We start from the raw sequence: 21312 nt of genomic DNA on the forward strand, positions 1-21312 counted from the left end.
CTTGAGGAGCTCAGAAAATGTCACTGTATTTTTTTAATTTCTCATGTGATTTTAAAATAAAAAAGTACAAATAACTTTCCTCCTGGTCTTTTTATCTTAAAGTTTCCAAATAAAAATAAAAGCCTTAGATCACTTGACAGCATTAGGAAATCAAAGGAAGGTATCACCTTGCATATATTTTGTGATATTCTCCCCACCTCCTGAGCTGAGGCAGAAGATCAGCCAGGTCGTCCTGCTGCACACCTTGCCTGCTTTCCAAGGGTAGCAGTTACATAATGAAAAAAAGTGGCTGTTCCGTGGCATGTTCCATTTGAAAAACAGAGACCTCTAAGATAGCTTAAAGGGAATGTATTGTGAGAATACACAGGGGAACAAAAAAGAAATAGGGTTCTTAGCTCCACCTAAGAACAGAGGCTATGTTGGAACTAGGACTTTATGGACCCCCTAGATAGGAATTTGTAGACCCTAATTCCTAAAGCTCCAAGATCTGTAAAACCCATGTCAGATCATGTCACTCATCTGCTCAAAATACTCTGGTGAGCCCCATCCCTCTCAGAGTACAAGGCAAAAGTCTTACCATGACCTACAGGCCTTATGTGAGCTCCTCTTGTAGTACCTCCCCCTCAGCCATCCCTCTTGGGACACTTCTGGAGCACTCTTATTGTACCCTCTGCTTGTCTCTAGATACTGTCTTATCACCTCATTTAGGTCTTTGCTCAAACGTTGCCTGCTCCGTGAAGCCTCCCACTCAGTGAGGGCAAAACCATAAGCCCACCCCACTTCAAGACTGCCTTTCCAAGCACCAGCACCCTTTTCCAACTGTTTTATGAAAAAATTTTAACATACTTAAAAATTGTATAACGAACTTCATTTATCCATTACCAGGAAGATGTCTGGCGTTCACCCATCTTGTTGCATCTATTCGCCTTCCATTTTTTTTCTGCATCTTTTCCAATTCTCCCCAGCATTTTCATTACCTAATATCTATTTCTAATTTTTCTTGATTATTTCATGTCACCCTTGACAGAAGGTCAGCTCCATGAAGGCTGGGATTTTTGTCTGTTTTGGTCACTAATACATCCCTACTACCCAGAACAATGGCTGACACATAGTAGCTACTTAGTGACAGCTGAATTAATGAATGACACAATTGCACCATGGCGGTGCCTATTTTCTTTCCTACAGCCTTTCCCTCAACACCTGACCTGCTCAATCATGAATTCCCCGTGCATCCCTACTCTGACTCAACCCAATGACTGTCTGCCACTTCACCGACTTGTCCCTCTCCCAGATTCTCAATAGTTCTTGTGTCACTTTGCCAAGAAGCAAAACCAGAATGGCCCAGTTCTTGCTCTATACCAAGTCACAGTACTCTGGCAAGCCTGTGAATTAATTTACCTGGGGTCTTCTGTCCACCACTGTTCATATGGTACAAAAGTGGATGACTCACAGGCAGGGCAATTCCCTTGTGAAAGGACAAGAATGATTGACATCTATTCCACCATTCAATTTGTAAGCAATTGTGATGAGATTAGGCTGTGTCTTTATAAGCGGGTGGGTAACTCTCCAGGCAGCCTCTAATCACTCTAGTCATCCTTGCAATTATTATGTTTCCTGTAGAAATTCTGTTTCTTGCCAGGCTCTACCTGTTAGGGAGGAAAGAATGCATAGGAAACAGTTTACTTCAGTTCAATTTCTTTCTTCTATGTTTTCAAGGTTGTCAACCAGCAAAGCCCTTCAGGCCTCAGACACTCTCCAATTAAGCCTTCAATAAAAGCCAGTGGTTGTTGTCGGCCTTGATGATAAGTTAGGAACCTGCAAGACCAGTCATAGGCTTGCTCCCCAACAACCACAACTAAGATTGCTTGGCAACTGCTCCCTGCCAACAGTGTGTCCTGTCTACTTGGTGAAGAGGAGTGGCCTCCATCTTGGCCACCACTGTATAAACCAAGTAATGACCAGGCAAGAGAAGATTCAAAAGAAAATATCACCACATCAAAGCACATCTCAGAGCAGGTACATTCTTTTCAATAAAGACTTTATTTCCACAGGGCTTGGTACCCCGACAGCTCTAGTTCCACCTGCCTGCCATGTGTGACAATCTTAAAGATCATCTTATTTTCAAAGTCATCTTATAAGGTTGTGGATACCCTGCAGCCATAAATTCTAATCCAGATTCAAAATTTTAAATTAGCAACAGTTCCTCATTGGCTGTTGGATCTTTTATCAGTAAGCATTGACAGGAACCTCTCTTGAGCCCTTCCTTTTTATAGATTTTCAAGAGTAAGAATGATAGTCATCTGATTTTGCCTGATCCAGTCATTACTTGATTACAGCATTGAAATACTTCTATACCCTTTCATAAATAGTTAGTGACCCCATGCAGCTCAACTATGAAATCTCCCACCATCTCAACCCTTCTCCTGAGACTCTTGGAATGAAAAGGTGAATGCTGACCAAGCGGGGGTTCCAGGTATCCATTCTGATGGGCCAGCCCCTGGGTTATACTAATCGTTTCCAGGTTAAATCAACAACCACCCCTCATTTCAGACATTTCACAGAGGTGTTCTAACATTCCTCCTCCTAACATAGACAGAGGGATGTACTGGGATTGGAATTGGACCAAAGCCCCAGTCTCAAACAGATGCAGGACAGCTTGGAAACACAGCTAGTCATTCCAGCATTTTCCTCAGCTTTGGACTTCTCTCCAACAGGATGATATCTACAAGGAGAAGAATTATTGTCTGATTTGTCTACTTCTATATCAGCTCCCAGAATAGAGCTGAGTCACACACAGCACGTGCTCAATAGAATGAGACAGCTCTTTCATGAATGCAAGAATTTCCTGATCTGATACCTAACCCTACAAACCCAAGAGATTCTACAGCTCTCCAGGATTTCTCAGCATTGACATTTTCCTTAATTATTAAATCTCTTTACACATCACAACACAGAGGGACTCCCATCCATCATATGTGACACTGCTCAAATCCCCAACACACACAGAGAGATGGTGTTCACAGCCTTCCTCTGAGACTTGCAAGGCATTCTAGTTTCTCCAAGAAACTGATTTTCATTTTCAGAAAACTCACCTCACACATGATATTATTTTGACTAACTCAGCAGAAGCCACTCAAGGGTGTCAGCCAGCCCAGGTGAAACAAAGAGAAAAAAGGAGTACTCTGAAATCACATGTGACAATCTGTCACAGCCGGATGGTGTGGCTTCTTGTCGCTAGGTGTTCTAGGTTCATAGAATGGGACTGGGGGCCAGGAAGAAGCACTGGCAACAGGGCTTTGAAGACCAGAATAAGCAAATTCACATTCTGCAGTCTCAAGAAAGATGACCTGTGGAGAGTGGAAAGGGGTCCAGATCTTTCCCATCTAGGCATCCCTTATCCTCTGCCCTCTACTGCCAAGGGGAGCTCACCTGGGAGGTGTTCTCTGTCTTCAAGATTTTAAGGGGCAGGGTTGGATGGTTAAAAAAAAAAAAAAGGCATGAAATCTCTGAAGGAAAACTTGGAATATGTGACATTCGAAAATCAGCTCTCTTCTTTGTTTACAAAACTATAGAGAATAGTGTCAGCCTACTAATACGTGGCCAATATGCAAATCCACTTTGTCCTCTTGATTTTAGTTTGGGACCAATGTGGCTTCCTATACATACTCTAAAATGAGCCCCCTTCTCCACAGAGCCTATGTCCTAAGAAATTTTGTCTACTTTGATTCTTTTTTTTAATCTTTAAGCTAAGAAAGCAGAGGGAAACATAATATACACATTACACTCAACTGCAACTAGGAAGAGACCTAGCCCTGAATGTCACAGGGAAAAGGACCAATAGGGGCTGTTTGGGTAAGTGCAAGGTTGGTTTGTCAGAGGTGGTCTCAGCAACTGATAGCAATGGAAGTTACAGATCCAGTGAGAGACAAATTCTAAACAGTAGCATGCAGTACCAGTGTCCCTGGTCTCGGGCACTCCTTATTTCTCCACCTCTGGCCTCCATGGGTGTGGGGGTGCCAGGAGTCTACACGGACCTCTGTCCCACCTTCTTTCCCTTGCACTTCAACCTGAACCTCTGTTCTTCCTTCACTTGACTCCTGTGGTGAGAATGTTTTAAAGAAAAAGGCTGAGATCATTGGACCCTAATCCCAACCCAGAGGGCAAGAACACAAACTACCACAGCCCACATTTACACTGTTTTTAACCCCTTTCATCCCTGCATTGCCACGCAGTTTGCTAACTTTAATTAATAGCCCCTCACAAAGCAGCCAGTGTCATTATCCTTGTGTTAAGGTTTAAGAAACCGAGTCACCCACAGGCCACAAGCTGAGTCACTGTAAGAGGAAGAGTCGGAACACTTGACTGCCAAATGCCTGACCTTGAACCCACTGTGGGGACAAACCTTATCTGAAGTTACTCCCTTTAGTCCTAGCCAGTCCGATGTCTTCTGTGGGGTGTCCTCATTCCACACACAAGGTTGTTGTGACCTAGCAGAGGAAGGACAGTAAAGAGGAATGTTGAGCAGACATGTTAGAGAACAGAGGCTCTGAGACATCGTGACGAACGCCATCTCCCAGGGAGTAGAATTTGAGCTGGGAGTCAGGAAGGCATTGTCTCTTCAAGGTGCTTTGTACAGGGGAAAATCCACTTAACTGTACATGGTAGCACTGAAGAATAGCATCTAACATGTTAGGAAGAAAAAGGAACGGGTGGGTGATGAGTTTGAAAGAAGTGATGTCTGAACTGATCCTAATTAGGGATTCATTTAACAAAATGGACAGGAGAATCTGAAGTGTTCTTCTAGGCAGAGGGAATGATACGAACAAAAGCAGTTGAGGAAGAGCACATTATATGCAGGGAAATCAAATAATTTGTTACTGCCTCAAGTATGAATCAGGGATTGGTAGTTAGGCTATTGGGCAAAGGTCAGTTAAGGTAGGTAAGTATGTTTACCAGACTTACACCAGGTCCAATATTCAATTGCACTCAACTGAAAAAAGCTAAACACATCTTCAATTTTTTTTATTATACCAAATCTGTTGCTGAATTAAATGTGGTTTTATCTTTCATCCTCTGTTCTCTAGAGGACAGTGGGTGTTGCTACCAGCCATCACACTGAAGACAAATATCTAAAACCTTGGGTTCCCATCCTTCCTAGTCTCAAGATTATTTTAGGACCCTGTGTCAGGAATGGGTCTTGTCTGTTTGTCAAAGACACTGTTATGGTTTTTCTCTTAAATGTTGCCCAAACGCCACATGTTAAAGTTTTGGTTGTCAGCCTGTGACACTATTGGGAGGTGGTGGAACCTTTTGGAGGTAGGACCTAGTGGAAGGAAGTTAGGTCATTGGGGGTGTGCCCTTGAAGGGGATATTGGCAATGCAGCACCTTTGTCTCTCTCCCTCCCCCTGCCTTTGTCTCTCCCTCTCTCCCTCCTCCTTCTCCTCCTGCTCCTCCTCCTTCTCTTTCTCTCTCTCCCTCCCTCCCTCCCTCCTCATCTCACTCTCTCTCCCTCTCTCTCCTTCCTGACTTCCATGAGGTGAGTGGATTTATTCTACTTTGTGCTCCCCTCCATGATGTTCTGCATTACCACAGACCCAAAGCAATAAGGCCAAGTGACCATAAACTGAAACCTCTAAAACCATGAGCCCTAATTGATCATTATTCCTTTTAAGATTTTTTACCTCAGTGATAGAAAACAGATACTAAGCAAATTTCTTTTTATTTCTTTCTTTTTTTTTTTTTTTTTTTTTTTACATTTTCTGACCTATAACTTGCTCCTAGGTCTCTGGAGAAGCTTACTCCAATAATCACAATAAAAGATGAAATGAATCCACTTTGAATGTAGAAAAATACAGTATAACATTATCACATCTTACATCATGCAATTCAGTTGAAAACAAAATATGTAACACTCTTAAAAGTAACTTTGCTTTGGAAAGCTAACTTGTATTTAGTTTTACTCATTAAATACCATCAATTTAGTAAGTATTTATTTTCTCTGAACAGAGTGTATGCATCTCCAGGCCAGCATTATGAATTTATACATAAAAACACAAACCTAGACCTGAAAACTCCTTGGCCCTTCTCAGTCTGGAATTTTGGTCCTGGTCTAAGACCCTTTCAGTCATATCAATGAATTAGTAGACATTTTTTGAGCACTTAATATCAAGCCATAAAAGAGAAAAGATTTGAGTTTCTGTTCAGAAAACCAATATACAAATGGATAAATTAAGCTACCAAATGACTCACCACATGAAAGATCAGAAATGTAGGCAAAGTGAATAGGAATCAGAGAAGGACTAGCTTGACTAGCAGACTTGGGAAAGCCTTAATGGGAAAGCTTAACTTTTCAGCTGACTCTCAGGAGTTCAATGGAGAATGTGAGAACATTTCAGATAGAAGAAAACATAAGGTTATGAAAGAGCCTGGTGTTTTACAAAGCAACAAGCCATTCCATCAAAATAATTGTGGTGAAGGACTTGACGGCCAGAATGACATGAACTGAGCTATAGCTGAAGTTTATAACTGGATGGAGATGAGTCAGATTTGCTTTTTAGAAAGAAATTTATGGTAGCAGCATGTCTTAGTTTCTTTGGGCTGCTATAACAAAATACCAAAAATTGGATAGATTATAAACAACAGAAATTTATTTCTCACATTTCTGGAGGATGGTATAGTCCAGGATCAAGGTGAGGGTCTACATCATACTTCCCAGAAGGCTACTTCTAGCTATGTTCTCACATGATGGAAGACAGAAGGCAGCTCTCTGGGGCCTCTTTTACAGACACTAATCACATTCCCGAGAGCTTCCCCCCCCCCGCCCCCCCCCCCCCCCCCCCCCCCCCCCCCGTGAACTAATCACATCCAATGGCCTTCCTTGTCAGATTCCTTGTAACATTAGTGACTAGGTTTTCAGCATGTGAATTTTGAAGGGATACAACCACTCAAACCATACACATGTAAATGATGAACTGGAGCCATTGTAATCCTTGGGTGGACAATGGTGATTGCCAAGTCTAAGACAGTAACTGGAGTGTTTAGTGGGATTTTAGCTGAGTGATACAAGAGCTTGACTATAAGAGGTAGAAAAGAGAGGGCTGATGGCAAGGCTTTATTTATTTGGGTGTTTTGCTTCTTAAGGTTCAAGGAAATTTGACATAGTTGTGCATAAAAGGAAGAAGCCAGAAAGAAAGTAACTGGGCATAGAAGAGAAAGGGTGATTGAGAGACCCAGGCCTCAGAGGAAACACAGACACAGACTTGAGAAGTTTTCCCCTTGTGGAAAGGACAGAGAGGACTCAGTTTTCTATCCCTAACCATCTTGGGCATTTTTAGCCATGTGCTGAGATCACATTCATTAGTCTATTTTGTTGTCATGAGACAAAGTCCTTCTCAAAGAGAAATGTGCCAAAGATTTTAATTACCAGACCTCTTTCCGGAGTTGGTTCTCATACTTTTTATGTATCCTTGGACACACCTACATCCAAGGTTGCAGCATCACAGCTAATGCTCACCCTCTCAGGAAGAGCTATCACCCTGGAAAGACATCAAAAATTATTTGGAGAGAACTGAGGAAAGGTGTCAGAATTCACTCTGGCTACCAGTCTTTGGGGAGGCATTTGAACATTTCATCTTGAACTAATGAACTCAACTCCTAACAGTGAGAAGAGTTGAGGCAAAGGGTTTCCCTTTGATCCTCGTTTCTAACATAACCAAGGAGGAAAAGGCATAACCCAGGAAAGTTGGTGTTTACTTAATGAACCATCAGAATAAAGGTTTTACAAGTTGATTACTATGGTTTGGATAAGTGTCCCCCATGTTTGTAAGGTTTGGTCACCAGGGTGTGGTACCATTAGGAGGGACTGGAACCTTGAGGGGGTGTGGCCTAATGGAAAGAAGTTGGGTCATCAGGGTAATGTCTTTGAAGGGGATATTGGGAACTCAGCCCCTCATCTCCCTCTCATTTTGCTTCCCAGCTACAATGAGGTAAGACATTTCTTCAGCTACACACTCCCAACCATGATAGGTTGCCTCACCACAGGTCCAAAACCAGCAAGGTCAACCAACCATGGACTGAAATCTCCAAAACCATGAGCCTTTCCTCTTTTTAAGTTAATTTATCTCAGATATTTGTTACACCACTTGAAAGCTAACTAATACACTAATCCCATTCCTATCACTCTGGGATTATGTTGTATTTGTATTTCCTTACTCAGTTCTTCTAATCAAAATAGACAAACAGGATTAAAAACATACATTTTCTCATTTGAGTAAATTAATAAATGAAAACCAAAATCCAGTCCTCTAACAAATGAGCCTATAAACTGTTAGCCAAGGGAACATAAGTTGCCAGATGAACTTCCTGGACTGAGAATGTGGAAAATATGAGCTTTCACCAAGGGGGGACCTAGTAAGAAAGGTCCCACCCTAAGCTCTTCATAGATTGCCCACATAACACTTAACAGCTATCATCATTGTCCACTCATGCCTCTGTGTCTATTATGAGGGCTCTGTCTGTCACAAGAGATGCATGAAGTCACTCCCACAAATGAGTGACTGGATGAGTGAGTAGGGCTTCCACATACCCCAGTGCTATTTACTCAGATGAGAATTCAGTTTGTTTTAGTGTTTTTGTATATGGGAAAGAAAATAAGGTAGGTCTTCTGGAAAGGCATCTTAACCATTTCCTGATCTAAGATGGTGAAACCAGACTTAAAACAAAGTACTACATGTATAGATATACACATATGCATAAACACACACCCTCGTGCATACACACAAGGAGTATAGACATCTATGAGACTATAGCTTTCAGTAAGATGACCTTGACTTCTGAAAGTTTATGAGAAAGCAGAAACAATTTACACCTACTAGCATGAAGAGGGCTAGTACTAGTAATCTGAGACAAGAGAAATAGTAATAAAAATTTTATAGCATGCCAAGAAATTTTGACTGTACCTCCTGCCTTTTGCTCTATTCAGATGCCCTTTTTTTTCTATACTCTTCCACATGTTTCTTATACTGCTAAGTGATTTTATTACTATGGAAACCACAGGGCCTGCTTAAAGCTCAAATGTGGTGTCAACTTATTAAGTGATATGAAATTTGTCCCATGGACTGATAAAAAAACGTGGAGAAATTATCATATCCCAATATTGTGATGAGTTTATATAAACACATATCTGGAAATATACCTTTTTTATATGGGTGAGTATAAGGGTAGGCAAATATGATTAATAAAGAAGCATCTCACAGGTACTGCTCTGAATGAAAATAAAGCTTCATTAGGAAATTCCAGGTTTATAAAAACACAGTAATTATCTCAACCAGCAAAAACCCTTGTTCCCTCCTATTATTGCTTATACTCTCTCTACAACAAAATTAGAAATAAGGGCAAAATAGTTTCTGCTGGGTATTGAGGGGGTAGGGGGGAGAGGGAGGGGGTGGAGTGGGTGGTAAGGGAGGGGGTGGGGGCAGGGGGGAGAAATGAACCAAGCCTTGTATGCACATATGAATAATAAAAGAAAAAAAAACACAGTAATTATGAGTTCTAGCATGGGGAGTTTATCCCTCCTGTGCCAACTTTGCCTTGTTGTGCAGCACTTAAATCAGCTTTCTGAAAGAGCTTTCCTAGAAATGTTTAAGAACCGCACAAACAGCAAAGGAAGGTATTTTAGGTGACTTTCTGCCTGGAAGTGAAAGATAATAGAGGTTCTTTCTGGGCCTTAGGGTTCATGGTTCTCCCATTGGAGATCTTGTTCTCATTTCCAAGGCCTTGTTTTGCCTTCAGACTAAACCATATGTTTCTGATGTCATCATCTGGCTTTGCATCTGTGCATGATTCAGTGCTAGTGGAATCCGCCTTCATACTCTGAAATCACTGATAACTGGGGAGAGGAGGGAAGTGCAAGCCTGGGAGCCCAAAACCAAAAGTCTACCTAGGTTGTTTGAGGAAAAGCCACAAATCTATGATCCACTAATCAACAAAGGCAGAAAAAGACAGCATGCTTCCTGGCCTTCTGCTCTTCTCCTGAGCTACCTTTCCCTCCACCAAATCACTCACAAGTGTATCATACAGGCCACACGCTGAAGAACATTCTTGTGTAATAAGAAAGGATAATTATATACTTCAGAGCTGCTGAGGTTTTCTCCTGTTTTCAAAACAATGAACGTCCTGTGGAAAGACAGCACCACTTGTGAATAAACTAAGATTCTTTCCCTTGAACATACAGACAGTGGTTTGGAGCAGAAACTAGAAGACAGCCCTATTAATGATTTTATTCCTGGGACAACACTATTATGTGGCACCCTTAGGAACAACCTTCTGGAGACATAATAATAACGGTAACGTCTTCAAAACTAAATATTATATTAATCTAACATTTCTTCTTCTTCTTCTTCTTCTTCTTCTTCTTCTTCTTCTTCTTCTTCTTCTTCTTCTTCTTCTTCTTCTTCTTCTTCTTCTTCTTTCTTCTTCTTCTTTCCTCCCTCTCTCTCCCTCCCTCCCTGCCCACCCCCATGCTGTTTAAAAGTCTACAGCATGCAAAACTCAAAATTGACTTCACAAAGGACGCTCACTCACTCACATATTCATAATTCTCACTTTCGGCACTACTGATGAAGGTGTGGGGAAAGGGGTGCTTCTGGATATGGAATCAAAGTGAAGCTCCAGGAGTGTGCAGCAACATACAGTTTCCAAAAGCAGAGGTTTTCTCCTGCAGTGATCATACCAACATTCCTCACTGTCCAGCAGAAAATCACAGACAACAGTTGTTGCTGGGGGTAAAGAGAACAGCATCTAACATTTCGAAAATGCTAATCCTTTCAACTCTTCTGTTTACAAAGGATTGCCATCTGGTTGCATAGGTAAGGAAACCAAAACCCAGAAAGAATCGTAGGCTTTCACAGTTCAGAGTCTTTGTTCAGACTGACTTCCCAGAGCCCAGACTATCCTCTGCCTGCTAAATCAGCCATCCTTTAGAGAAGGCTGAGTTGTTTTTAGAATATCATATCAGTATGCCTACTGGTCCCACTGAACTTCCCCCACTCTACTTAGATTGCCCTGAATAGAACACGCTTTCCTTTGAAAACATCACATGGATGCTTTTGTAGTGTGTGGGTCAAGTTGTTTAGACCACAGGGTCTCTCTCTGTCACCTGGAAATGAAATTCATCAATAGCTGTCAGAAAATCACATCCCACAAGAGAAGGGCGCTCACATGGCCACTGGCCACTGCCAGACCCCTGGCTACAGACTTATGGAGATTTTGAGGCAGATAGTTCAAGATTCATTTTATTTTGGTGATGATTTGGGAAATATGACTTTTCTTCCTGAAAATCTATACTTTGGTGGTAAATACCAAACCTAGGGAGCTGAGTCACATTTCCTCTCATCCAATTTTGTCTTTTGCTTCTTAGCCAATTGGGAAAATTTGGAAAATCCAATTATTATAAGTGTGTACGTGAGCATGCCTATGTGTGTGTGTGAGAGAGAGAGAGAGGGAGAAAGAGAGAGATTATAAGAAGGATTATAGGGAGAAAGAGAGAGCGCTCGAGAGAGAGAGATTGTGGGAAGGATTTGGAGAAGAAAAATACCTTTATCCTGTATCCTGAACCAATTTCTACAGGTAATTCATATTAATAGCCTTTGGTCTAGAAGAAGAATGCTAGGATGCAGCCTGTTCCAAGTTTGCTGGATTTCCTCTCTCTCTCTCTCTCTCTCTCTCTCTCTCTCTCTCTCTCTCTCTAAGCCCAACCATGTAGGGGAAATGACATGGTTGATAGAGATGTCTTGTCTACACCCCAGGTCCTCAAGGAATGAGTTTGTTCCTCTTCTTAGTGTTGGACCCAGTCACGGATAGAGAAACAAATACCCAAGAATTTTCCAAAAGCACCACTGAGGATTGAAGAAAACTCTAGATGGATTCAGAAAAGTCTTAAAGACATGTTGCCTGCTTTACTGAAAGTGACCCTGTGTCTCCCTTGATCTGTGTTAACCTTCTTACTCATTGCTTCACTCTCTAAATCCAAAGAGAGGCTGCTAAGTAGGACTATATTTATATATAACTGTACCAAGAGCAGGCCTTGTTTTTCGGCAGTACTGGGGATTGAACTCAGGGCCTTGTGCTTGCACATTCTGCCAGCCTTTTTCTGAACTGGTTATTTTTGAGATAGGGTCTCACTTTACACCCAGGCCAGCCTGGACTGCATTCTCCTATTTATGCATCCCAGAATAGTAGCTGGGATGACAGGCTAATGCCACCATGCCGAGTTTTTATTGGTTGAGATGGGGGGGAGGGGTCTCATGAACTTTTTCCCCAGGCTGGCCTCAAACTACATGTGATCTTCCTAATCTCTCTCTCCCCAGTAACTAGAATTATAAGCTTGAGCCACCGTGCCTAGCTTGCTGGAGGATTTTTTATGAGCGCATGATGTGGGATTGCCTATTCTCTTCAGTTTTCGAGTCTTGATTTCCACAACCAACAGACAGGCACTCATCAGTATTTTGGGGAAGCAAAGTCATAGAAGACTCCTATATTGGAACTGATAATACAGCAGAGGTACAGTTGATATACATATATATATATATATGTAAAATACTAGGGTAAATACTATGTAAATACTAGACTGAAAATACTAGGGTAACCAGTGAAACTGTAGTTACTGAACAATCCCTAACCATTATGGCATTCTCACCCCAACCCCAGCAACCATGGTTCTGTTTCTGCCTACACAAAGTTGACTATTCTAGGTACCTCATTGAAAGGCAACCATGTAATATTTGTCCTTCTGTTTATGGCTTATTTCACTTAGCATAATGTCTTCAACCTCATCCATACTGTAGTATATATAAGAATTTCATTCTACTTTAATGCTGAATAATACTCCATTGTAGGTACACTTCACATTTTATCTATTCATCTGTTGATGGGGCTTTGAGGTTGTTTTGAATTTTGGCTATTATGAATAACACTGCTATAAACATGGGTGTGCAAATACCTGTTTGAGTTCTCACCTTCAGTTCTTCCAGATATATACCCAGAAATGCAACTGAGGAAGGAAATGGTGATTCTGTGTTTAATTTTTTGAGGAACCACCATACTACACCATACAATTTTCCATGGTGGCTGTACCATTTCACATTTCCACCAGCAATGCACAAGGATTCCACAGTTCCTCCACATGCTCATCAATGCCTGTTACTCTCTGGTTGGTTTTGGTTTTGGTAGTAGTCATCCCTAATGGATGTGCTCTCTTGTTGTAGCTTTGATTTGTGTTTCTTTAATAAGTAATGATATTAAGCATATTTTCATGTGCTTACTGACCATTTAAATACCTTCTTCAAAGAAAAGTTTATTCAAGTCCCTTGCCCATTTGTTAATTGGGTTTTTTGGTTTTATTGATTGATGTATTTGTACATGCTGGATATCAATACCTTATCAGTGTCATTTGCAAATATTTTTCTTCCATCCTTTGGGTTGTATTTTCACTTTCTTGGTACTACTCTTTGACATACAATTTTTTTTAAGTCCAGTTTACCTAATTTCTCTTTTGTTAACTATGCTTTTGATATCATATCCAAGAAATCATTGCCAAATGCAGTATCATGAAGATTTTGTCCATGTTTCCTTTTTTTTTAATATTATGTGATCCTACATTTTTTCACTCATTGAACAAGTATTCATTGAGGACCACAAAGTGAAACACAGAAAATAATAAAATCATGAATGGAAATAGGCCTGAGGACTAAGCTGTACTTATCACAATTCTCCTTTTCTAACTTTGCTCTCATACCTCAACTAGTGGCTGCATTGTTCCTCACCCAGTTCCCTCTGTACTAAAATAAGATGACTGTTTTCTCATTTAATTACCAAATATTTTGTCAACCATGAAGATAGTACCCAAAACTTCCATAAAAGTATGGTAAAGATACAGACAGCAAGAGAGTCAGAGGCTAAATATGTAATGCCCTTGCAAACTCCATTAAAAAGAAAATATTTGATGAAAATGTTAAGAGTGTAAACCAAGTCAGTCTAGGTGATTCAGGTCTATGATCCCAAGGGAGGGGAGGCAAGAGGGAAAGTACCTGATATACTTGGTCCACACAGTGAGTTCAAGGCTGATGTGGGCTACACAGTAAGCTCAAAGCCTACCTGGACCACAGAGTGAGTTCAAGGCCAGCCTGGGCCTCACTGTGAGTTCAATGTTGCCCAGGGTCTCACAGTGAGTTCAAGGCTGACCTGGGCCTCATAGTGTGATCCAGGCTGACCTTTGCTACACAGTGTGTTCCTGACCAGCCTGGGCAACACAATTAAACTAATCTTTTTTTTATTTATTTATTTATTATTATTTTTTTTAGCAGCACTGGGGTTTGAACTCAGGGTCTCATGCTTGCTAGGCAGGTGCACTACTACTTGAGCCACTCTGCAGCCTAGGCAACACAGTTAGTTTAAGTCCAGGCTCAGATAAATTGGGAAATGCTGTCTCAGAGCTTGCCTAGCACAAAGCACTTTGTTCCACGCCCAAGCCCCCAAAACAAAGAAAAGGTCCTATTGCCCTGTGTTATCTTGTAAGCACTTTATAGTTTCAGCTTGTGCATTATGTCTTTGATCAACTTAGAGTTGATTTTCATACATAGTTCTGCATAACTTTCACATATATTTTCACAATCAGAGGGTTTTGAGTGCAGGAGAAACATTACCTGACTTCCATTTTTAAAAGATCACTCTGCCAGTTGTGTTGGAACAAACTGCTACCAACTGTGCAGTCCTTTCTCATACCAAAAGGTAGATTTCAGAACCACATTTCAGTTCAAATTTATACACTTTCTCTTCAACAATCATCTAATCAATTTGAACTTCTTTTGCATAAGTGTGCTCACATTCCTTTTCTTTAAACACTCTGAACTCACCATATAGGAAATAGAAAGATAAATACTTTCTTCTACATTCACATTATTCATTCCTTAAATACATATTTAATGGGTATATTGGGTCCTAGTCTGAATCAGGCACTTTCCTAAGCCATAGAAACATAGTGTTGAGAAAGACAAACCTTATTTTCATGGAGCATGCATCCTTGTTATGCAAAATATTGACTACAGAATAGATGGTCCCCATATCCAATGGTAATCAACTCTTGAGAAAGACAAACCATCATACTTATTATTCTCAATCACAACCAAAGAGTCCATGGAGTCTTCAGAATCAGTCCCTGACCCATTAACCCAGCTACTTGAGAGGAAGAAATAGAGGGACTATAGTTCAAAGGCAGGCTGGGCAAACAAGTTAGTGAGACCCTATCTCAAAGAATAACCAAGCAAAAAGTGGGAAATGCTATCTAAAAAAATAACTAACTAAAGCAAAAAGGGCTGGAGGTGTAGTTCAAGTGGTAGAGCCCTTGCCTAGTCCTCTCCCCCAAATGATGATAATGCAGTCGGTAAATATGGAAATTCATTAAAAAAAAAAAACCTCTGTTGCTTAAATGTGAATGCTTTTTTATGTGTGTGTGTGTGAGAGAGAGAGAGAGAGAGAGAGAGAGAGAGAGAGAGAGAGAGAGAGAAACCACAGTCAATAAACCACAACTCATGGATTCATTCAGTCCAACTTTGCTTTAAATTTAAAACCTACTGTGTTCCACGCACTGTTCAGAAAGCTATTGAATGAATTGGATGTGGGACAGGAAACCAAGGGTCAGCTCATGGAGGGCCATATAAACCACTAAAAAGACGATGACTGCTTGGAACAGCATCTAGGATTAAGTTATTCTAGCTGTTTTCTCACAGTGTGGTGTGGTCATTCCCACTCAGCCACATGTCATAACCACCTCAGAGCTTGTTTTAAATGCAAATGCCTGGATCTGAGTCTCAGTCTCAGAGATTCTAATTTATTTGGTTTGTCATGAGGTCAGGGCATTTGTAAATTTAGAAAATTTCCTAAGGCATTCTAAAATCCAACTAAAATCAGTGCTATGTTATTCATAATACCTAAGCCATGGAAACAGCCAACATGCCCCACAACTGATGAATGGATTAGCAAATGTGGTATTTATATACAATGGGTTTCTATTCAGCCATAAATAAAAATGAAATTTTATAATTTGCAGGTAAATGGATGGAAGTGGAGAACATCATATTATGTGAAGTTAATCAGGTTCAGAAAGCCAAAGGCTGCAGGTTTTCTCTCATATGTGACCAATATAATAAAAAACCAATACAAATACAAGCAATATTATGAAAAACAAGCCATGCTAAGAGGAGGTCTCTAATGGGAGAGGGAGGGTAAGGGAAAGAAGTTTAAAAGGTGAATGTGGTTGATGTACTTTCTATACTAGAATGAATATAGAATTTTTAAGCCTGTTGAAATCATCATAAGAAGGGGACTAAGGTGGAAAAGAGAAAAATACAAGGGATGAATCAATTCAGGTTATAATAAATATATACATGGAAATGTCACAATGAAACATTCTGTACAGCTATCTTAAACAAACAAAAAAAAAGTCTTTTTTTCAAAATCAGAGAATAGGAAGGTAAAATAGGTCCTGTCTGGTGTTGACACTAGTGGAACTAGTGGGGGAAGAATATAAGGAAAGGGTGTAGGAGGATAAATATGGTAGAAATATTATGTACTCATGTATGAAAATGCAAAAATGAGGCCTGTTAAAACTATTTCAGGAATGGGGGAAGGGGAGATAAAGGAGAATGATGGAAGGGGAGAATTCAACTATGATATATTGTAAAAACTTGTGTCACAATGTACTCCCAATACAATAATAACATGATAATAAAAAATAAATGTGTAAAATAAGGCATATTTAAAAAGAAAAAAAATACAATCAGTGCTATGGAACTTGTGACTGAGTTTACCTCGTCATACATGTATCAGAGCAGCTCAGGGCAGCTATTTTCCTCTAAAAATAACTTTCATTATTTTTTCTTATAACCAAAGTATCATCTGTTCATTGTAAAGAGCATTGTAAACACAGAAAAGAGAAACATCACCCAAAATTCACTTCCCAGAAATTTATATCAACATTTTGATCTATTTTCTTTCTGGGCACATGTTTATGCTCTTTTTCCCCCAAAATGGAATCCAGCATTTTTCATCATTTAATAATCTACCACAAAGAACCATCCAGTGTCAGAACTGACAACTGTTTTGACCATGCCTGCAGATTAACTCTCTGCTCCTTACATGCAAAAAACAGGGTGGTTTGGCTCAGCCAGTGTGTTTGCTTAAGTGTTCATTTCAGTTAAAAGGACCTTAGCTTCTTCTCCCTGACTTCCAATAAACGTCTCTCTTCCCTTCATCAACAACAGAGAACATTCACACTCGGGGACTTGTCTTGAACTCTTTCTTACAGTTCTCAAAAGCCTGGTTGACAGAGATAATGTCTTTAGAGGATCACGTGAAGGACACGAGCATTTCTATTCCTCTGTGTACTGTATTCTAAAATCTGTCCTTGCAGCATGCAAGACCTTGGAGGTTGTATACATAGAGTGCACTATTTTAGCTTCTTGTAAAGATGCTTTTACAAGACTGAACTCCAGCTATACATCGCCAGTCTATATAGAAGGGCATCCTAAGAAACAATTCTCTGAAGTGTGTTTTCATACCCATTATGAAAGTAGACGCACTATTGTGCTAGACATCATTTATTTACATCACTTAGTTCCCTTTATGAGAATCCACAAAAATTATCAGGAAAAGAACCACCAGTTTATTTATTTATTTAATCTCATAGACTTTACTACTTTTAATTATTTCTTTCCATCTTTCCTTTCACTGGAAGAAAGTTCTGTAAATGGCAGCCTCAACTAGCAATCGTGCTTAACTATACTGTGCATTTATGCCTTTCTTCCTGACCCTGGAATCTCTATCTTCATTCTCCTGGCAAGTATTTGTGGGACAGAAAAAGATGGAAAAGAAAATAAGAAAGGTAAGAAAAGAATGGTATATAAAATGTTAAAATTAGGAAGGGAGGGCTGGGGGGGTGGCTCAAGTGGTAGACCACCTGCCTTTGAGGTACTGAGTTCAAACCTCAGTACCACCAAAAGAAGAAAAGAGAAAGCAAAGGGTGGGAGGGAAAGAAAAAGGCAGGCAGGCAAAAAGATAGTAAAGGGCAACCTAGAAAGTGGTATAAATTCCTGTGCCACTGAGTCTTAGGGAGGAAGTGATCAATTTACGTCTGCCTAGCAGGTCAGTGAAGACATAAAGGGGCCAAAGACAACAGTGGGTTCTTGTAGAAAGCCCACCTGCAGGGTCCATGGTGTACTCGAAGTGCATGATCTCATTGACTCTCCACTGCAGTGCCTTGAGGAAGGTACCATCAATATACCCATTTCTCAAATGAGAAGCAAAAACTCCAGAAATATAGAGAGGTGAAGTAGCTTGCTGGGTTAGTCAGCTTTCCACTACTGTGACAAAATACCTGAGAAAATCAACTCAAAGGAGATAAGGCTTATTGTAGTTTATGGCTTCGGAGGCTTCAACCCGTGGTCACCTGACTCCATTGCTCTGAGCCCATGGTGAGGCAGAACATCATGGCAGCAAATATGTAGTGAAAAAGCAGCTCACCTCATGTGGACAAGAGGCAGAGAACCAGAAGGGGCCAGGGACAAGATATAGTTCCCAAGGGCATGTTCCCAAAGATCCACTGCCTTCAACTAGATCCTGCCTCCTAAGTTCCCATCACTTCCCATCTCATCCATTGATGAGATCAGAGCTCTCATGATCAATCACTTCCCCAAAGCCCCACCTTGAAACACTGCTGCATTAGTGACGAAGACTTCAACAAATGAGCCTTTGGGGGATCCTTCAGATCCAAACCAGAACGCTTGTTCATACTCACTGTGAGTGGTGAAGCCTGCCTCCAATCCAGATCTGTTTGCTAGGAAGTAGAGACTGTAGTTTAAGGTTAATTTTATTCTTTTTTAAATGGAGCATTAAAATCTTTTAGAGAAATCAAAACTCCAGAGAGACACTTCACCTTATGTGTCTGTGTCTGTGTGACCAAGGATTGCTTTCTCTTTCGCCAACTATTTCCATCTCCCAAAGAAATATTACATTGAAAACGAGAGCAGGAATGGGGGAAATGGCACAGACTGGCTGGCAGGAAGAGCTGGCAGGAAAGCCAAAAGGACAAAGGGAAGGCTGACAAGACAGAAGGAAAAGAGTGAGCGATGGGCAGGCAGACGGGAAGAGGTTCTTGCAAAGAGCTGAAAACTTGACTGAAGGCCAGGGAAAAACAAAGCCGATGTTGGCAGGAGGTCTGGCATGAGAAGTGGTTAACTAGAGCTAAAATAACAATGAGGTGCTCAGTTAAAGATGAAGTTCTGAGGACTGAAAGAGAGAAGGCCTTTCCAATGCCTCGTCCCCACCTCTGGATGCCCACACCTGGGCAGAGAATGGTCAAAGCAAAGGGAAGATTGTCGTGTGTGCCCTAGGTTCTCAACACTCTAAGCAAAACCCAATCTTATGTTTAAAAGATTGGAGATTTAACTAGTCATTCCTATTTTTTAGAAAGGAGATTTTTTTCTTATCTCCAATTATGTAATTGTTCTACAAAATCTTAATTTCCCAATAGCTCTAAGATCCTAGTAAAACTCAACAGTTTTTTAAATCTCTAAATTCTGAGAAAGCTCTATAATAGTGCACAGATGAAGATGGATTTACGGGCTCTCAGGTGCCAGTGAACAGCTGTGCTGTGCAAAGCAGGACTCTATTCACCAATGCAACAATGCTGGGCTTGTCGCTTCATGGTTGCATTAGCAGTAAAGTGGAGACTTGCTATTTCCTTTTGGGTAGAGGGCATAATCTCAAGTTCAACTGGGTCTTTTTTTTTTTTTTTTAATCTATCCAGTCACTACACAGCTGGTTGTAGAGTCAAAAGATTCCATTCAGGAAAGCACCCAAAAAGCCCAGCATTCATACCCTGAATGAAAGTAATGACAATTCTTTCTTCCTCCCTTGAATGCTTTATTTTGAAAAATAAACCCCACAGAAAGGTTGCAAGAAGAGTGCAGTGAACATCTATATACCTTTCACCTAGAGTGACCATTTGCTAATATTTTGCCACAGTTATGCCATCTGTGTGTGTAATACATATATACACATACGTGTATACACTCGTTCTTTGCCAGATCTTTAAAACTTTGGAGTTATTTGAGACATTGTAAACTTCACCCTACATACTTCACATGTATTTCCTAAAAACAAAGACATGCTCTTTCATAACCACAGTATAATAGTCATGCTTATAAAATTTCACAATTGATATACCACTATCATGACATAACATGCGCTCTAGATCAAATGTCTCCATGTAGCTCAACAATGCCCACTCTATTTAGCCCTGCTCTCACAATCCAGGACCTTAACAAGGAGCAGTCATTGTATTTGATTGTCATGACTCTTTATGCTCCTTTGATCTACAAGACTTGGCTTTTTTGCCTTCTTTTTCTCATTCTTTTCCTCCTCTCCCTCCCTTCCCTCCCCTTCCCCTTCCCCCCTCCTCCTCCTCCTTTTCCTCCTTTTCCCTCTTCCTCCTCCTCTTCTTACTCCTCCTCATCTTTCTCCTCCTTTTACTCCTTTAAAAGTCCAGGCCAGTTGTTTTGCAGAATATACTCACTTGGACTTCACTGGTTGTTTTTTCATTACTAATTCATGTTAAACAACAGAAATGTTCTCACACTGAATCATATTAAATCATCATTTTTATAGACCAAAACCAGTCAAATAAAAGCAAATTCATATAGTTCAAATTAATACATAACGATGATGTTATGTCCTTCCCATTATTTCCCACCAGGTATTTATGCTCTTATACTGTTTCATAACATTAAGTTGGATCCTATGCTAGATTTCACCAATATCTTATTCTTTTTATAATTAATAATAAATATATGGGGATTATGAAAATAAGTGACCTATTCCCCAGCAATCTCTCATTCCAGTATTCTATCCCATTGATGATTATTGCCTGAATCCATTACAGTGGCAGATTAAACTGATTTTCTGTTTCTATGGTTGCTTTCACATTTACTAGACAGCATCTTCTACAAAGCTCTTTACCTCCACACTGTTTATATAAACTTTGTAGACAGCAAGGATTCATCTTAGTTTTTATATAGTACACTATAAAATTCATCCTTGCCATTATGCATTATAATTTTATAATTCACATTAAATGTGCCTTTTTGTTTTATTTTTATTTATTTATTTTTTAGTTGGACGAGTTATGAATGCAGGGCTTTGTGCTTGCAAGGCAGGTGTTCTACCCCTGAGCCACACCTCCAGTCCATTTGGTCTGGTTA

The 21312-nt window shown here is 40.3% G+C and overlaps 1 long non-coding RNA gene across 2 annotated transcripts in view; it reads right to left on the bottom strand.

Annotated features, from left to right (window-relative positions):
• LOC141420739 (uncharacterized) overlaps positions 1 to 21312 on the bottom strand; it is an 84047-nt gene that overhangs the window by 27770 nt on the left and 34965 nt on the right. For both annotated transcript variants that reach the window (XR_012445299.1, XR_012445300.1), the window contains exons 2-3: positions 4403 to 4487; positions 1399 to 1646 (exon numbers count right to left, since the gene is read on the bottom strand). This is a non-coding gene — a long non-coding RNA (uncharacterized lncRNA). The remainder of the gene's footprint in view (positions 1 to 1398; positions 1647 to 4402; positions 4488 to 21312) is intronic.

This window comes from Castor canadensis, chromosome 1, assembly GCF_047511655.1.
Source record: "Castor canadensis chromosome 1, mCasCan1.hap1v2, whole genome shotgun sequence".
NCBI lineage: Eukaryota > Metazoa > Chordata > Mammalia > Rodentia > Castoridae > Castor > Castor canadensis.